Source organism: Pseudophryne corroboree, chromosome 1 (genome assembly GCF_028390025.1).
Source record: "Pseudophryne corroboree isolate aPseCor3 chromosome 1, aPseCor3.hap2, whole genome shotgun sequence".
Classification (NCBI taxonomy): Eukaryota; Metazoa; Chordata; class Amphibia; order Anura; family Myobatrachidae; genus Pseudophryne; species Pseudophryne corroboree.
Genome location: NC_086444.1, coordinates 643,305,747 through 643,318,816, shown reverse-complemented (window position 1 = coordinate 643,318,816; position 13,070 = coordinate 643,305,747). Strand labels below are relative to the sequence as shown.

Below are 13,070 nucleotides of genomic sequence, written 5' to 3'. Positions count from 1 at the left end.
GGTAGGTAATTAAAATCCTATTTTCTCTTACATCCTAGAGGATGCTGGGGTCCACATTAGTACCATGGGGATGTACCAAAGCTCCCAGAACGTGGAGGGAGAGCGCGGAGGTTACTGCAGAACTGATTGTCCAAATTTTAGGTCCTCAGCCGCCAAAGTATCGAACCTGTAGAACTTAGCAAACGTGTTTGACCCAGACCAAGTAGCCGCTCAGCAAAGCTGTAAAGCCGAGACATCCCGGGCAGCCGCCCAGGAAGAACCCACTTTACGAGTAGAGTGGGCCTTAACAGATTTTGGACACAGCAATCCTGCTGTAGAATACGCATGCTGGATAGTGAACCTGATCCAGCGAGAGATCGTCTGTTTAGAAGAAGGACACCCAACTTTCTTGGGATCATACAGGACAAACAGAGAGTCCGATTTTCTGTGATGAGCAGTCCTCTTCACATAGATTTTCAGAGCCCTTACCACATCCAAGGACTTTGACGGAATTGAGGAGTCAGTAGCAACTGCCACCACAATAGGTTGGTTGAACCTTTGGAAGGAACTGTTGACGTGTCCGGAGCTCAGCCCTATCTTCATGGAAGATCAAGTAGGGACTTTGCAAGACAAAGCCCCCAACTCCGACACACGTCTAGCAGAAGCTAAGGCCAACAAAGTGACAGCCTTCCACGTGAGAAACTTGATCTCAACCTCCTGTAGAGGCTCAAACCAATCTTATTGGAGGTACTGCAGCACCACGTTAAGATCTCAGTATGCCGTAGGCTGGATGTGCAGAACCCCTTTCAAAAAAGTCTGACCCTCAGGGAGGGCAGCCAATTGTTTCTGGAAGAAAATGGATAAGGCCAAAATCTGGACCTTTACGGATCCCAACCTCAGGCCCATATCCACACCTGCTTGCAGGAAGAGGAGAAACCATCCCAGTTGAAACACCACCATAGGAAACTTCTTGGATTCACACTAAGATACATACTTTTTCCAAAGGTGATAGTAATGTTTAGATGTTACTCCTTTCCTAGCCTGTATCAGGATAGGTATAACTTTGTTCGGAATGCCCTTCCGAGCTAATATCTGGCGTTCAACCTCCATGCCATCAAAGTAGCTGTGGTAAGTCTTGATAAGCGAACGCCCCCTGTTGTAATAGGTCCTCCCAAAGAGGAAGAGGCCTCAGATCTTCCAGCAGTAGATCCAAAAAATCTGCATACCAAGCCCTTCTTGGCCAGTCCGGAGCAATGAGGATTGCCTGAAATCTTGTTCTCCTTATGAGCTTTAGAATCCTTGGGATGAGTGGAAGTGGAGGAACACCCACAGAGACACCAGAGCATCCACCACCACTGCTTGTGGGTCTCTCGACCTGGAACAATACCTCCGAAGCTTCTTGTTGAGGCGGGAGGCCATCATGTCTATTTGAGGAACCCCCCAAAGATTTGTCACCTCCGTGAACACCTCTGGATGTAGGCCCCACTCCCCTGGATGGAGATCCTGTCTGCTGAGGAAGTCTGCTTTCCAGTTGTTCACTCCCAGAATGAAAATTGCTGACAGCGCCAATGCGTGCTTTTCTGCCCAGAGGATGATTCCTGTTACCTCTGACATTGCAGCTCTGCTCTTCATTCAGCCCTGTCTGTTTATGTAGGCCACCGTCGTTACATTGTCCGACTGCACTTGAATGACTCGATCTCGCAGAAGATGTGCCGCTTGGAGAAGACCATTGTACACGGCTCTTAGCTCCAGAATGTTTATGGGAAGACCAGATTCCAGACTTGACCACCTTCCTTGGAAGATTTCTCCTTGAGTGACTGCGCCCCATCCCTGGAGGCTTGCATCCATGGTTAGAAAGATCCAGTCCTGAATCCCGAACCTGCGGCCCTCCAGAAGGTGAGACATTTGCAGCCACCCGAGGAGTGAAATCCTTGCTTTCGGCGACAGACAAATCCTCAGGTGCAAATGTAGATGAGACCGCAACCACTTGTCCAGGAGATCCAGTTGGAAGGATCGAGCATGAAATCTTCCATACTGTAGAGCCTCGTAGGAGGCAACCATCTTCCCCAGAAGGCGAATGCACTGATGAACCAATACCCGGGCTTATTTCAGGACATCCCGGACCATTGCTTGAATCACCAACGCTTTCTCCTCCGGTAGAAACACCCTCTGCACTTCCGTGTCGAGGATCATCCCCAGGAAAGACAATCTCCTTGTCGGCACCAAATGTGACTTTGAAAGGTTCAGGAACCAACCATGGTCCCTGAGCAGACAAATCGTGAGAGCAATGGACTCCAACAACTTTTCCATGGTCGATGCCTTTATCAGCAGATCATCCAGATATGGGATTATGTTCACCCCCTGTCTGCGAAGGAGAACCATTATCTCTGCCATCACCTTGGTGAACACCCTCAGTGCCGTGGAGAGGCCGAATGGCAGTGCCTGGAACCGATAGTGACAATCCAACAGTGCAAATCTGAGATAATATAGAAACGGGGCCTGGACTGCACACCCTAGCTTATTATAATGGGATGTGCTACCTTGCTGGGACTAAGTACTGTAATACTACAACATACGAACAAAGGGTGCAGGTGCACCATACACCATTAAAATTATTATAACCATAATATAATATTTGAGGTTCTTGACATATATTGGCCAGTATATGAGCCTGCCCACCTGCTTCATGGTGACCTCATCGGACAGGTCCCTAACACTATAGGGGTTCACCTCCGGGACGCAGCGCACCCCCAGACCACCCCAGCCAAACCACCCCAGGGCATCACACAGAAAAAGGATAGGAGTGAAAGATTAGTGTTAAGCAAATGAAAGAGGCTGCTGAATGTAAAAGAAAAGAAGAGGACAGCAGTAAAGTGTCAGAGTGTTAGAATGTGAAGTTTAGCTGAGCAGTGTTATAAGTGTAAAAAATATAAAAAATATGTGAAAAAAGCTACATAAATATAAAACAAACACAATGGCCCTCATTCCGAGTTGATCGCTCGCAAGGCGAATGTAGCAGAGTTACACACGCTAAGCCGCCGCCTACTGGGAGTGAATCTTAGCTTCTTAAATGTGCGACCGATGTATGCGCAATATTGCGATTACAAACGAGTTAGCAGTTTTTGAGTAGCTTCAGACTTACTCTGCCTGTGCGATCAGTTCAGTGCTTTTCGGTCCTGGCTGACGTCATAAACACACCCAGCGTTCGCCCAGGCACACCCACCGTTTCCCCGGCCACTCCTGCGTTTTCTCCGGAAACGGTAGCGTTTCCAGCCACACGCCCCTAAAACGCCGTGCATCCGCCCAGTAACACCCATTTCCTGTCAATCACAATGCGAACGTCGGAGCGATGAAAAAGCCGTGAGTAAACTTACTTTCTTCATAGTAAAGTTACTTGGCGCAGTCGCAGTGCGAACATTGCGCATGCGCACTAAGAGAATTCTCACTGCGATGCGATGAAAATCTCCGAGCGAACAACTCGGAATGAGGGCCCATGTGAAATAAGTGTTAAAAGTAAATGTAAGGTGGTGATGCCCCAAGGTGGCCCAGCTAGAGCAATATAGGGAGCCCCACACCCCAAAAGCTCACCCCCAAACTGACTTTGTATTTAATTAAAAGGATCATACCTATGTCTTTTGTGCAGTCAGAATGTGCTGGTTCCCTGTTTAAAAGCCTGAGAGGCAGTGGGTGGGGTGCTAATCCAGAGATGAGGGTTGTCCCAATCCCTCAGGTGTGTATACACACACATAATATAGACTATATAGAAACGGGGCCTGGACTGCACACCCTAGCTTATTATAATGGGATGTGCTACCTTGCTGGGACTAAGTACTGTAATACTACAACATAGGAACAATGGGTGCAGGTGCACCATACACCATTAAAATTATTATAACCATAATATCATATTTGAGGTTCTTGGCATATATTGGCCAGTATACTGTATGAGCCTGCCCACCTGCTTCACGGTGACCTCATCGGACAGGTCCCTAACACTATAGGGGTTCACCTCCGGGACGCAGAGCACCCCCAGACCACACCAGCCAAACCACCCCAGGGCATCACACAGAAATAGGATAGGAGTGAAAGATCAGTGTTAAGCAAATGAAAAAGGCTGCTGAATGTAAAAGAAAAGAAGAGGACAGCAGTAAAGTGTCAGAGTGTTAGAATGTGAAGTTTAGCTGAGCAGTGTTATAAGTGTAAAAAATATAAAAAATATGTGAAAAAAGCTACATAAATATAAAACAAACACAATGTGAAATAAGTGTTAAAAGTAAATGTAAGGTGGTGATGCCCCAAGGTGGCCCAGCTAGAGCAATATAGGGAGCCCCACACCCCAAAAGCTCACCCCCAAACTGACTTTGTATTTAATTAAAAGGATCATACCTATGTCTTTTGTGCAGTCAGAATGTGCTGGTTCCCTGTTTAAAAGCCTGAGAGGCAGTGGGTGGGGTGCTAATCCAGAGATGAGGGTTGTCCCAATCCCTCAGGTGTGTATACACACACATAATATAGACTATATAGAAACGGGGCCTGGACTGCACACCCTAGCTTATTATAATGGGATGTGCTACCTTGCTGGGACTAAGTACTGTAATACTACAACATAGGAACAAAGGGTGCAGGTGCACCATACACCATTAAAATTATTATAACCATAATATCATATTTGAGGTTCTTGGCATATATTGGCCAGTATACTGTATGAGCCTGCCCACCTGCTTCACGGTGACCTCATCGGACAGGTCCCTAACACTATAGGGGTTCACCTCCGGCACGCAGAGCACCCCCAGACCACACCAGCCAAACCACCCCAGGGCATCACACAGAAATAGGATAGGAGTGAAAGATCAGTGTTAAGCAAATGAAAAAGGCTGCTGAATGTAAAAGAAAAGAAGAGGACAGCAGTAAAGTGTCAGAGTGTTAGAATGTGAAGTTTAGCTGAGCAGTGTTATAAGTGTAAAAAATATAAAAAATATGTGAAAAAAGCTACATAAATATAAAACAAACACAATGTGAAATAAGTGTTAAAAGTAAATGTAAGGTGGTGATGCCCCAAGGTGGCCCAGCTAGAGCAATATAGGGAGCCCCATGCCCCAAAAGCTCACCCCCTCTCAGGCTTTTAAACAGGGAACCAGCACATTCTGACTGCACAAAAGACATAGGTATGATCCTTTAATTTTAATTAACAAAGTCAGTTTGGGGGTGAGCTTTTGGGGCGTGGGGCTCCCTATATTGCTCTGGCTGGGCCACCTTGGGGCATCACCACCTTACATTTACTTTTAACACTTATTTCACATTGTGTTTGTTTTATATTTTTGTAGCTTTTTTCAGATATTTTTTACACTTATAACACTGCTCAGCTAAACTTCACATTCTAACACTCTGACACTTTACTGCTGTCCTCTTCTTTTCTTTTACATTCAGCAGCCTCTTTCATTTGCTTAACACTGATCTTTCACTCCTATCCTTTTTCTGTGTGATGCCCTGGGGTGGTTTGGCTGGGGTGGTCTGGGGGTGCTCTGCGTCCCGGAGGTGAACCCCAATAGTGTTAGGGACCTGTTCGATGAGGTCACCGTGAAGCAGGTGGGCAGGCTCATATACTGGCCAATATATGCCAAGAACCTCAAATATTATATTATGGTTATAATAATTTTAATGGTGTATGGTGCACCTGCACCCTTTGTTCCTATGTTGTAGTATTACAAATCTGAGATAAGCCTGGTGCGGTGGCCAAATCGGAATGTGGAGGTATGCATCCTTGATATCCAGGGATACCAGGAACTCTCCCTCCTTCAGTCCTGAGATCACCGCTCTCAGAGACTCCATTTTGAATTTGAACTCCCTCAGATAAGGGTTTAACGATTTCAAGTTTAAAATCGGTCTGACCGAACCATATGGTTTCGGTACCACTAAAAGGTTTGAATAATAACCCTTGGCTTGCATATGAGGTGGAACTGGGACAATGACCAGTGACTTTTCCAACTTTTGGATGGCTTCCTGTAGAATAGCCCTGTCTACCCGCAAAGCTGGCAAGCCTGATTTGAAGAATCGTTGAGGCAGAAGTTCTTGAAACTCCAGTCTGGCCGGATGACACCCAGATGTGGCTGAAGCGTCTGAGCCTCGCACCCACCAGCTTCCCTTTTCCAGACTTCGCGGGCCACCGTCATGCTGAGGATTGTGAGGAACCAGAAACAGGTTTCAGGTCCTGGGAGCTTGCGGGTGCAGGCTTTTTGGATTTTGCACGAGCACCTCTAAAGAGGGTGGTAGAAGGCTTGGACTTTTTTGTCTTAGCAGTCCAAAAAGACTGCGATGCAGATAAAGAAAAGGGTTTCTTCATAGAAGGCGTAGTTGAGGGAAGAAAAGGTGACTTACCCGCGGTTGCCGTGGAAATCCATGCATCCAATGCTTCCCCAAATAGAGCCTGACCTGTGTAGGGTAGGTTCTCCACACTTCTCCTGGATTCCATGTCTGCAGACCATTGGCATAGCCATTGACCACTGCGAGCTGAGACAGACATGGAAGATATCCGTGCAGTCAGCGTACCCAGGTCTTTCATGGATTCCACCATGAACCCTGCAGAATCCTGAAGGTTACGTAAAAATAATTCAATGTCACTTCTATCCATCATATCCAAATCCTCTAGTAACGTGCCTGACCACTTTACTATAGCTTTAGACATCCATGCACAGGCAATAGTGGGCCTCAACGCCACCCCTGAAGCAGTGTATATGGATTTGAGCATAATGTCAATCTTACGATCAGCCGGTTCTTTTAACACGGTAGATCCAGGATATATCCAGGGACAGGTAACACCACCTTTTTTGACAGTCTGGACATAGATGCGTCAACTATGGGTGGGTTTTCACATTTTTTTTCTATCTTCCTCAGGGAAGGGAAAAGCAACCAGAACCCTTTTTGGGATCTGGAATTTTTTCTCTGGGTTTTCCCAGGATTTTTCAAATAGAGCGTTTAATTCCTCAGACGCAGGGAAGGTTAGCGAGGCTTTTTTATTATCTGTGAAGTAAGCCTCCTCAACCTGCTCAGGTGGTGTGTCAGTAATGTTTAACACATCTCTAATGGCCTCAATCATGAGCTGCTCCCCCTCTGCAAGGGATGCCGCCCCCCTCAGCACATCCCCATCACCGTCTGCCACGTCACAGTCGGTATCCGTGTCGGCTTGCATAATCTGGGCAAGTGCACGTTTCTGTGGGTATATGCTAGGGGATTTTGAAGGAATAGGAACAGAACCTGACCTAACTGCCATAGACTTCATTAAAACCTGAGTTTCAGTCTCAGTATGAGCTACCCTAGTAGATATCTGAGAGATTATTCCCTTAATAGACGTCAACCACTCAGGCTCATTAATAGGGATCTGAGACAAGACATTACATTCCTGTGTACATGGAATGGATTCCTCTGGAGAAGAAATGTCCTCAGCAGCATAAGACACAGAGTCCCTAGACATGGCTATGTGAGAAAACAAACCCCCCCCCACACACAGGAAAATATCAGACACAGTTTCCCCCCAAGTATGCCACAGAGAAACACAGAGCTTGGAGCCAGCACACACACAGCGCTTCCCTAGATAGATAGAATAAAACTACCTGGCACTGACTGTGTACCTTAATAGACTACACAGTAAATTTACAGCCTTCCCTCCCCCCCCCCCTTCTAAAACCCCCTGGTACCGCACAGGATAGCTGGAGTTGCGAGGAGGGACAGCTCTCCCTGACAGCATCTCTGTACAGGATCTGCAGGCAGGAAAATGGTGCTGAATGCTGCTGGGTCCGCTCCGAGGTCCCTGACAGCCTTGGTGACCAGTGTAGGGTATAGGCGCTGGCTCAGGGCGCCCCTCATAGCACTGCACTGTGTATCGCTGAGCCTCCGGAGCGCAGTTAGCACTGCGCTCCCACCCTGTTGCCGCCATCTTCACACCGGCTCCCACTTGCCGGGGGGGGGGGTGACTCACTTGCCACTGGAATCTTCTGGCTCTGTTAGGGGGTGGTGGCATTCGGCGGGAGTGAGCGGTCCCCTGGGGCGGCTAACGATCATCACCCTCAAGAGCTCAGTGTCCTGTCATTGGAGATAGTGGCCATTAACCTCTCAGGGTTGGACACTACTACCCCCCTAAGTCCCACGAAGCAGGGAGGCTGTTGCCAGCAGCCTCCCTGTGCCTAACTCTAATGAAAAAAATAAAACTAGAAAAACTCCTATGAAGCTCCCCTAGCTGTGATCGGCTCCTCCGGGCACATTCTCTAAACTGAGTATGGAAGGAGGGGCATAGAGGGAGGAGCCAGCCCACACTATTAAACTCTTAAAGTGCCAATGGCTCCTAGTGGACCCGTCTAAACTCTATACCCCATGGTACTAATGTGGACCTCAGCATCCTCTAGGAGGTAAGTGAAAAAAAATTAAATAGAAAAGAAGGGCTACATTAATATGTTAGCATTCACTGGTTTCCAGAGTACACTTATAGATCTCATTCTTTCATTTTTAGTAACTGTATTTATATAAAATGATGAGATTGGTATGGTAGCACCACCTCTCTTTTAGTATTAGCATATAGAAATATAGATGATACTCATATCGTGTGGCGTAATGTGAAGTTCGGCTCATACTGTGTGGCGTAATGTGAAATTTGGCTCATACTGTGTGGCGCAATGTGAATTTCGTCTCATACCGGGTGGCATAATGTGAATTTCGGCTCATACCATGTGGCATAATGTAAATTTTGGCTCATATTGTGTGGCGTAATGTGAATTTCGGCTCATACCGTGTGGTGTAATGTGAATTTCGGCTCATACTGTGTAGCATAATGTGAATTTCGGCTTATACTGTGTGGTGTAATGTGAATTTCGGCTCATACTGTGTGGCATAATGTAAATTTAGTCTCATACCGTGTGGTGCAATGTGAATTTCACCTCATACCGCGTGGTGTAAACAGTGACTTTCAGCTCACACTTCGTGGGGTAATGTGAAATTCGGCTCATACTATGTGGCATAATGTGAATTTTGGCTCATACTGTGTGGCGTAATGTGAATATTGGCTCATACTGTGTTGCGTAATGTGAATTTCGACTCATACTGTGTGATATAATGTGAATTTTGGCTCATACTGTGTGGCGTAATGTGAATTTCGACTCATACTGTGTGGCTTAATGTAAATTTTGACTCATACTGTGTGGCTTAATGTGAATTTCGACTCATAGGGGTATATTTACTAAGCTCCCGATTTTGACCGAGATGCCGTTTTTTCATCAAAGTGTCATCTCGGTAAATCTCGGTCATTTACTAAACACTAATCACGGCAGTGATGAGGGCATTCGTAATTTTTTGCTAGTTCAGGTAAAAAATTACGAATGAATACACCATCGGTCAAAACGCGGCTGTTTAAGTATGAATCTCGGTCATTTACTAAGAAGTGCAAAGCAAAAAAACACAAAACACTGCCGTGAAAAATTACAACTCGTAAAAAAGTCCTAAAAAAAAACAGACCTGCTTTTTTTATCCGTGATTTGAGATGCATGCAGGGATCCATGAGATCCGTGCATGTATATCAGTGGGAAGGGGTGTGAAAGTGCTTATTTTTGCTAAAAAAAATGCGTGGGGTCCCCCCTCCTAAGCATAACCAGCCTCGGGCTCTTTGAGCCGATCCTGGTTGCAGAAATATGGGAAAAAAAATGACAGCGGTTCCCCCATATTTAAGCAACCAGCATCGGGCTCTGCGCCTGGTCCTGGTCCCAAAAATACGGGGGACAAAAAGAGTAGGGGTCCCCCGTATTTTTAAAACCAGCACCGGGCTCCACTAGCTGGACAGATAATGCCACAGCCGGGGGTCACTTTTATACAGCGCCCTGCGGCCGTGGCATCAAAAATCCAACTAGTCACCCCTGGCCGGGGTACCCTGGGGGAGTGGGGACCCCTTCAATCAGGGGCTCCCCCCCCCCAGCCACCCAAGGGCCAGGGGTGAAGCCCGAGGCTGTCCCCCCCCATCCAATGGGCTGCGGATGGGAGGGCTGATAGCCTTTGTTGTAAAATAAAAGATATTGTTTTTAGTAGCAGTACTACAAGTCCCAGCAAGCCTCCCCCGCATGCTGGTACTTGGAGAACCACAAGTACCAGCATGCGGCGGAAAAACGGGCCCGCTGGTACCTGTAGTACTACCACTAAAAAAATACCCAAAAAAAGACAAGACACACACACCGTGAAAGTATAATTTTATTACTTACATACACACATACATACATACTTACCTATGGCCCCACGCAGGTCGGTCCTCTTGTCCAGTAGAATCCAAGGGTACCTGTTGAATAAATTATACTCACGAGATCCAGGGGTCCAGGCTCCTCGGCAAATCCAGGGTTAATCCACGTACTTGCCAAAAATAAAAAAACGGTGTCCCGACCACGAACTGAAAGGGGACCCATGTTTGCACATGGGTCACCTTTCCCCGAATGCAAGAAACCCACTTTGCCTTCTGGCTAAGTGGGTTTCTTCAGCCAATCAGGGAGCGCCACGTTGTAGCACTCTCCTGATCAGCTGTGTGCTCCTGTCTTCACTGACAGGCAGCACACGGCAGTGTTACAATGTAGCGCCTATGCGCTACATTGTAACCAATGATGGGAACTTTCAGCTCAGCGGTGACGTCACTTTAGGTCAACCGCAGGGCAGAAAGTTCCCATCATTGGTTACAATGTAGCGCATAGGCGCTACATTGTAACACTGCCGTGTGCTGCCTGTCAGTGAGGACAGGACCACACAGCTGATCAGGAGAGTGCTACAACGTGGCACTCCCTGATTGGCTGAAGAAACCCACTTAGACAGAAGTCAAAGTGGCTTTCTGGCATTCGTGGGAAGGTGACCCATGTGCAAACATGGGTCCCCTTTCAGTTCGTGGTCGGGATACCGTTTTTTTATTTTTAACAAGTACGTGGATTAACCCTGGATTTGCCGAGGAGCCTGGACCCCTGGATCTCGTGAGTATAATTTATTCAACAGGTACCCTTGGATTCTACTGGACAAGAGGACCGACCTGCGTGGGGCCATAGGTAAGTATGTATGTATGTGTGTATGTATGTAATAAAATTATACTTTCACGGTGTGTGTGTCTTGTCTTTTTTTGGGTATTTTTTTAGTGGTAGTACTACAGGTACCAGCGGGCCCGTTTTTCCGCCGCATGCTGGTACTTGTGGTTCTCCAAGTACCAGCATGCGGGGGAGGCTTGCTGGGACTTGTAGTACTGCTACTAAAAACAATATCTTTTATTTTACAACAAAGGCTATCAGCCCTCCCATCCGCAGCCCATTGGATGGGGGGGGACAGCCTCGGGCTTCACCCCTGGCCCTTGGGTGGCTGGGGGGGGGAAGCCCTTGATTGAAGGGGTCCCCACTCCCCCAGGGTACCCCGGCCAGGGGTGACTAGTTGGATTTTTGATGCCACGGCCGCAGGGCACTATATAAAAGTGACCCCCGGCTGTGGCATTATCTGTCCAGCTAGTGGAGCCCGGTGCTGGTTTTAAAAATACGGGGGACCCCTACTCTTTTTGTCCCCCGTATTTTTGGGACCAGGACCAGGCGCAGAGCCCGATGCTGGTTGCTTAAATATGGGGGAACCCCTGTCATTTTTTTCCCCATATTTTTGCAACCAGGATCGGCTCAAAGAGCCCGAGGCTGGTTATGCTTAGGAGGGGGGACCCCACGCATTTTTTATTTTTATTTTACATTGTTTAATTAAATAAAAAAAAAATAAGAACCCCAGCACGGATCACACAGATCCGTCCGAGATTGATTGTAAAAAAAAACGGCAGTGTTTTGCTAATCACTGCCGTAAAAATAGGTAAAAAAAAACGAATGACATCGACATCGGAAGAAAAGAAAAACCCGAATACGACAGCTTAGTAAATCCATCGTAATCAATTCAAAAAGTTGCAGTTTTACACTGTCGATGTCATTCGTGATTGAACTTTGACCTTTTTTCGGAAATTACGAATCTTAGTAAATTTACCCCATACTGTGTGGCTTAATGTGAATTTTGACTTTTATTGTGTGCTATAATGTGAATTTCAGCTCATACCGTGTGCCATAATGTGAATTTTGGTTCATACTGTGTGGTGTAATGTGAATCGGTTTATACTGTGTGGCGTAATGGGAACTTCGACTCATTTTTTAATGTTTATGTAATTACTTACACATTCTTCACCACTTATTACAGATCCTGAGGATGGAAATCAAAATGAGGCTATACGGAGGGTGCTCCAAAACATGCGAGCCAACATTGTTGCCCTCCTAGCCAATGTGGACTATTTATTATTATAAAAAAAAAAAAAAAATTGTGTTTTTTTATTTTGGCTCTTTTCATATTTTAATTTAATTTTTTTTTTTACAAATTAATGCATTAGTAAATTGTTCAAACTATGCAATTGTGTTGTGTTTTTATTATACACAATTAACACACTTTTAATGTGCTTTTTTCAATTTCAACTATCCTGTGACTCTTCAGTATGTGGCTTTAAATTTTTTCCTCTTTTTTTGTATTATTTTTTTGGTGAGGGGTAACTTACTTTTTTTCACCCACCCTTAAAAAAGAGATTAAGTTTAAAAGAGATTATTAAAGGTATGATGCAAATAGGACAACAAACATATTTTGTGGATTCAGTATGTTTGTTGCCTTATTTCCTGAGTGTAATTGAGCAATTATGTTTTCAAACACTTCATTTTGCAGTGTTGGATGACTTAATTGAACTATCACATTACAATTCCTTATAGGCCCTACACACTCGGCAATGTGCCGCCGAGCTGCCCGACCGCCGATACGGGCGACGGGCGACCCGACGGTGGGGGGGCAGTGACGGGGGGAGTGAAGTTTCTTCACTCCCCCCGTCACCCGGCTCCGTAGACTTGCAGGCAAATATGGACGATCTCGTCCATATTGGCCTGCATGCACAGCCGACATGGCCCCAGTGATGAACGAGCGCAGGGCCGCGCATCGTTCATCGCTGGAGCCTCCACACTGCATGATATGAACGTTATCTCGTTCATTAATGAACGAGATCGTTCATATCGTGCAGTGATATCGGCATGTGTGTAGGG

At 46.3% G+C, this 13,070-nt stretch overlaps 1 long non-coding RNA gene across 1 annotated transcript in view; it reads left to right on the top strand.

Annotated features, from left to right (window-relative positions):
• The window catches only part of LOC134931791 (uncharacterized), a 36,320-nt gene extending 23,951 nt beyond the window's left edge, over nt 1-12,369 (top strand). The window contains exon 3 of the long non-coding RNA XR_010179177.1: nt 12,193-12,369. This is a non-coding gene — a long non-coding RNA (uncharacterized LOC134931791). The remainder of the gene's footprint in view (nt 1-12,192) is intronic.
• Nucleotides 12,370-13,070: the final 701 nt, after the last annotated feature.